General features: G+C 38.4%; 1 non-coding gene across 1 annotated transcript; it reads right to left on the bottom strand.

Moving 5' to 3' along the window:
* Nucleotides 1-4,440: 4,440 nt before the first annotated feature.
* On the bottom strand, nt 4,441-4,514 carry Trnai-aau (transfer RNA isoleucine (anticodon AAU)). Its single transcript has one exon. It is a non-coding gene; the product is annotated as a tRNA-Ile (tRNA).
* Between the last annotated feature and the right edge of the window lie 1,938 nt (nt 4,515-6,452).

The raw sequence follows: 6,452 nt of genomic DNA, 5'->3' as shown, positions 1-6,452 counted from the left end.
CAAAGTCCAGCTGATGACTAAGAGTATTGAGAAAATGATCAAAGCAATCAAGACTATGATGGGGATACCCACTGAAACAGTTTACCTGAGCTAATGGGGGCTCACCAAATCCAGCCAGACAGGAAAAAACCAGAATAGGTCCAAAATAGTCTCTCTAAATGTGGGTGACAGATTTATGGCTGTGTCAGACTGCAGGTCCACTGACAGTGGCACCACAATTTATCCCTACTTCTTGTACTGGCTTTTCTGGAACCATTCTCTTTCAATGGATAACTTGCTCAATCTAGATAGTGTAGGGAGAGCCTTGGACCTTCCCCAAAGCAATGGATGGCTGGTGGGTGGCAGAGGTAGGTGTAGGTAATGGGACGAGAGGAAGGAACTGGGCTTGGCATGTAAAATAAAAAAAAAAATACTTTGTTTTCTTTTAAAAAAAATAATTAATTAAATTAAAAAAGAAACATTGTTTCACAAAGGTGAGTGTGAATGACTATATGGTATATAGATGGAAAGCTACTGAGCAGATGTTTGATAGTCTTGGCTTCCCAGAATTTCTCAAGATTTTTTCAAATTATCTCCTACATAAATCAGTGTTACTGATTGTGTAAATCTCTCTTTAAGAACTGCTATGCATAATTTAAAAGATAATTTCAATATTTTGTGGTAAACATTGTTTATCTATATTACGAATAATTTTATTTGTACCTGTATTCTCACCAAAGGGGAATGAGCTATTTTGCATTTGCTTCTTGGTGCAAAGAAAGACATTTAATTTTTAAGGCAATGCATTGTAAGTTAGAATAATGTGCAGACTCTAAAACAGAAAACACATACAATCACAAGATGAGTGCGCTGTCTCATTCACAGACAATAACCAGTCCTCAGTGACTCATTTTCATCTACACAAACCCAACAGTGTGGCAGAGATAGGAACTCCTTTTCTCCCACAAGGAAAAAAATACCTGTAGAGATAAACTAACCGTGTTTGTCTGATATGACCCTTTGTAGCCTATCATTTTCATTCTGTGTCAGAATGTACCTTATTATTGCTACTGTGTAAGTAAAATAAAGGGATCAAGAATTCTTTGATGAAAAGGGATTGTCTCGTGGGCAGTGCCTGTGTTCTGAGTCCTAAATTGAAATCTTGAAACAAAATGACAAACATCGAAACAGAGATAAAGGGTTTGTTCTTTGCTTTTTCCTTTCGTTAGTGCTTTTACTAGTCTTCCGATTATTGTTAACTAGGAATTACATTAAAATAAGAATGTTTATTTTTCAGGTCATAAGCATATTTAATTTTCATGTAGTACATGCAAATCAACCTTTCTTATTCTATCCATTTCCTTAGAACATTTGCCCTGAGAATCAAGTATTAAATTCAAATTTAATTTCTGTACATTCTCATCTACAAGGGAACCACCTTTGATATCTCTGCTATCTGATGGCTTTGGTTATGTTTCTGAGCCCCCAGTCATACTTCTGTCAGTCTTTAAACCATCCTCCCAACTGACATGAGATATACGTGAGCCAGTGCTGACTGGGCCGATGGGTTGCAATGACAAAGATTCTCATACATTTTTATGTTTTCTCCCCTTAGTTTGTCTTCATCTCAGATTGAAAACTCGGTTTGCTTAGATAGTTTTTTTTTTTTTAAAAAAAATGAACTCCATAAATTTCCTCATGTAAAACACAAGCAGCAGAATGTATTGAGAGTGGAGAACTTTCTTTCCCTATACACTTTTGCAGATTTCGCCATAAAGAGGAATCAGTCTTAAAGAGGCAGGACTGCTTTTCACTAAGAAAGGATTCCTACATCTGTGTGCACACCGCAGAATGATGAGCTTTCCATATGATTTCTACCTGCGTGATCATCATGCAGCACTGAAAAAAATCACAGGGGCAAAGGAAGGTCGGGAGGTATGGGGAGAGCAACAAAAATCAAGATGAACTGAAAATGATTTAATTTCCATACATATTTCATCCTAAGTGAGGCCTCTGGAGAGAAAAGTACTCACTCATCTTACATTGCACAAAAAAGCCTTCCCTGCAGCCACACTTCAGCTAAGCAGGGCTGAAAGAGCTTTGGCATTGAGCTCCCCTAGCATTCTACATTCAGTTATCACAAGGATGTTCTGTGCCTATGGACCACGAATCACCTGGGCTTTTGAAAGAGTAGTGGTAAGCATAAGTGAAGGGCTTTTGCAAACACCCCAGAACTATGCTACACTTGTGACATTTAATCCTTGCAAAAGCAACCACCAAAGATAATTTTATGATCACTGATGAATAAATCATGGCTTGGCAGGCACAGAATTCAAAATGGGATCTGCAAAAGAAGGGACAATGACAGAGAATCTTTGTTTTCAGATTCTAAAGTTCTTACTTTGAGACAAACTAGTTTTTTCCTCCCTGACTTTGTGTTTGGTTCCAGATTCTGTCCAGGGCTCCTGTGCTGTTTGACACATTCATATCTTCTTGGTTTCCTCGAATAGTCTTTCTTTATCTTTCAGGGTTTTACTTTTTTTGGAAAGTCCTGGTCACAGTTTTGGAGGGTCTGTCTCCTCCTGACTATTGGATTACTTTCAGTGGGGCCAGAGCAAAAGTGATGTGTTTTTAGAGCATAACATCACGGTCTACATATGATGTCAAAAGACCTTCTTTTGGAGCACTTTCTTGAATCACTGTTTAAGTTCATGCCTATAGGCTTTTCCATTGTACCATTTCCTTTACCCTTTATGGTGAATTGAAATATTTAAGAAGATATTCTGAAATTATGCCATAACATCTTTCCAATTTGTCACACTTATTCCCATATCAATTAGCTGATCTTGAATACAATAATTATTACCATGTTTTTATTTGCCCCATTACTTCTACATTCCTGGATTAAAATACTTGAATGTGAAAAGTTGTTCTTTTTCCTCCATTTACCATTCAATAAAATATGCATTTCATCAATTTGAATTCAGTGATATTTAATCCAATCAATAATAATTAATTCAGTACTTTTATGAAAAACAATAACAGCTTATAAACAACGCCATATATATATATATATATATATATATATATATGCATGGCACTGTAACTGGGGAAATATATATTGCAATGGAATGTACAGAATCTAAGATACAGATAAATGTATGTGTATGTATGTAGGTAGGTAAGTATATACACAGACATACACATATATTAATCCAAAGTCTCAAGTGAAACCAATATAGTAACATAGGTCAGTGGACTTTGAGGGCTATAGCACCAATAAGTCCAGTCCCCCTTCCAGCCCCAGCCCCAGTGCCTCTTCCGACTTGCTGTTTTTAAATATATAAGCAAGTTTCTTCTACAAGAGAGGTGAGTACTCCCACCGTCATGACTCCCTCACAAAAAACGGGCTATACCCACAAATCTCAAACCATGAATAAAAATAACCTTTCTCCCTTAAGTCTTTTATTATGGATTTGGAGATGAAGAAAAGTGAATACCCAAAAGAGGTGGATTTGTTTTTATTTGTTTGTTTGCTTGTTTCAGTGAGGGGGCAGGTTGGAGAATGCAATCTGAATAAAGCTTGTCTTGTCCTTTCCAGGATTTAAACTGAAGGAACTGGAGCACAAATACAGCAATGAAGGAAGTTCTAGGAGCATAGCTGACTCCTGATGGAAAATCCTAAATAAATTATAAAACAACAAAAAGAACAAAGAAGGATATTCTCCCCTTGATCCATCAGAAAGGCCTACAGTATGTTAGAGATTTAGACACACAAACTTAGCCAGATGCAGTTCAATATCATGCTAAAATGTAAGGTTTGTGTAAACATGTAGTGACAGCATGTGTGTGTGTGTGACTGTGTGTTTAAATAAGACTATCTTTCTGTCGTCAAATAATCTGCTTTTCATCAGGACTACCATTGCTGCAGCTAGAACTATTGATCCTCTGAATGGCTGTTATTACCTCCTCTCTCAAATCACCTATGCAGTCAACCTCATGAGCAGAACTAAAGTAAAACGCTGATCTTTTCATACACATAGACTCCATCTAAGATCTTCCCTAAATGTTCAGAGGCTGACTAAGGAGGATGCAGATTAGCTGACACTGCCACTAAACCATTATTTGAATACTGAAGAATGGGGGCACTGGAAATTATATCCTATGCCAAACGTATTAGATCCAGGTGTGTGTGTGCGCGCGCGCGCGTGCGCGCACACGTGCATGCGCACGGGCCCACACATGTTTGGTTTTTTTTTTTAATATTTATTTATTTATTTATTATGTATACAATATTCTGTCTGCATATATGCCTGCAGGCCAGAAGAGGGCGCCAGATCTCATTACAGATGGTTGTGAGCCACCATGTGGTTGCTGGGAATTGAACTCAGGACCTTTGGAAGAGCAGGCAATGCTCTTAACCGCTGAGCCATCTCGCCAGCCCCCAATGATTAAGTCCTCTGGCCCATACGGGGATCGAACCCGCGACCTTGGCGTTATTAGCACCACGCTCTAACCAACTGAGCTAATGTTTCTCTTTTCCAAATGAAAATGTGGCTATAAAAGTAGAAGAAGGAAAGAACACAGGATAAACTTCCTTTTCTCAGTTTACGGTGGCTACAGATGATGATGCCTTAGACTTGATTGCTTATCAATTTGATGGGAATGGTCAACATTTTGGAAAGGGTGAATTTCTTAGATTTGCACAATTTGCAATCAAGTTTAGAGGTAAAATTCTAAGAAATAATTAAACAAACATACAAGTGATATTATATAGACTGAGAAGACTAAATACATTCAAGGATACATTTGTATATTTACACACACACATATATATGTTAAAATAATTAATGAGAAAAATTGAAAAGAGAGCAAGAAGAGATATATGGGAGGGCTTTGAGTGATGAAAGGAAAGGGGTGAGTGATATAATTACATTATAATCTTAATAATAATAATTTCACCAGGAACTGACCAAATCTCCTCTCTTTCTCTCCCCACCTTTCTGTTTCTCTCCCCCCCCCCCATACACACACAAAATTGACTCACTGCTGTTTATGTAGTTTAAAGAACTAATGATTGTTTAAGATCTACCCATTCTGGGGTGACTGAGGTAACTCATGGTATGAAGATCCTCGCTATCAAGCCTAATGACTTGAGTTCTGTCACTGGAACTCACATGACGATAGGAGAAATCTGACTCTGGCCAGTCTCTACATGAGCATTGTCCTAGTTAGAGTTACTATTGCTGTGAGGAAACACCAAAAGCAACTTGAAGAGGAAACAGTTTATTTGGCTCACACTTCAAATCACAGTTCACCATCAAACTAAGTCAGGGCAGGAACTCAAGCAGAGCAGGAACCTCAAGGCAGGAACTAGAGAGAGGCCATGGAGAGGTGCTGCATGCTGGCTTGCTCCTTAGAGCTTTCTTCACTACTTTCTATCTTTTCTTTCTTTCCTTCTTTTTTTCTTTCCTTCCTTCTTTCTTTGTTTCTTTCTTTCTTTCGCTCCTCCTCCTCCTTCTTCTCTCTATCGCTCTTTCTTCTCTCTTTCAACTTAAACTCAGTATTTTTTGGTGTAAACAACCATATAAAAGCAAAAGTTAGGAAAATATAGTCACCATGCACCCTTCCATCCCTAAGCCCAGCCTTCATGTGCATAGTTGGTGGAATAAGAAAGCTCATACAGCTGGAACTTGACGTGCATGTCAGTGATAATTCCCAGGTCCCAATTGTTTTGGGTGTTGAGTGGAATTCCAGGGATGCCAAACTTCTTACCTTGTTCTCCTTGCAGAACACAGTGTCCTTCTAGTGTATGTACTGGAGACTCTAGACTGGTAGAAAATTAATTATCTCGATAAACTGTCACCAGTGTATATGTCCTGCAGGCAAAAGGGAGGCATAAATGTCATGTTCTCCTTGACCTTGAAGATAGCCACCTCCTTTAGGAAACAGGCACTAGTGAGCAACTGCTTGGGTCCTCTAGCTCCACAAGTGACTTCCTTATAGAAATCGAGATTACCAGTCCAGAGGTGGTACCACCCACAATGGATTGGGCCCATGGCCAGCCAGGAATCACTAAGTAAATGCTCCACAGACTAACCTACACACCTATCATATGAAAGCATTTCTTTTCAATCAAGGTTCTCTCCTTTTAGATAAGGATAGCTTGTGTCAAGTTAACATAAAACTATTCAACACAAAACACTGAGGTACAGGCATGCAATTGTATACACACGCACACAAACACAGACACACACACTGAGGGGGGGAGGGGGGGAGGGAGAGGGAGGAAAAGAGATACAGAATAAAAATAAATAAGCAACCAGCCATTCTGAAAGATTAAGTTTTAAATAAGATACTGTTACCACTGTCTTTTTCTGGGCATTAAAATAGGGAGAGGTGTTACATACAATACAAAAAAGACTCTATAAAGGGAAGGCTTAGACATGATGATCAGTAATTGTCTACATTTT

The sequence above is a fragment of the Microtus pennsylvanicus genome, chromosome 5 (assembly GCF_037038515.1).
Source record: "Microtus pennsylvanicus isolate mMicPen1 chromosome 5, mMicPen1.hap1, whole genome shotgun sequence".
Taxonomy (NCBI): domain Eukaryota; kingdom Metazoa; phylum Chordata; class Mammalia; order Rodentia; family Cricetidae; genus Microtus; species Microtus pennsylvanicus.
The sequence above is the reverse complement of the archived record's forward strand: the minus strand, read 5'-3'. Positions and strand labels throughout refer to the sequence as shown.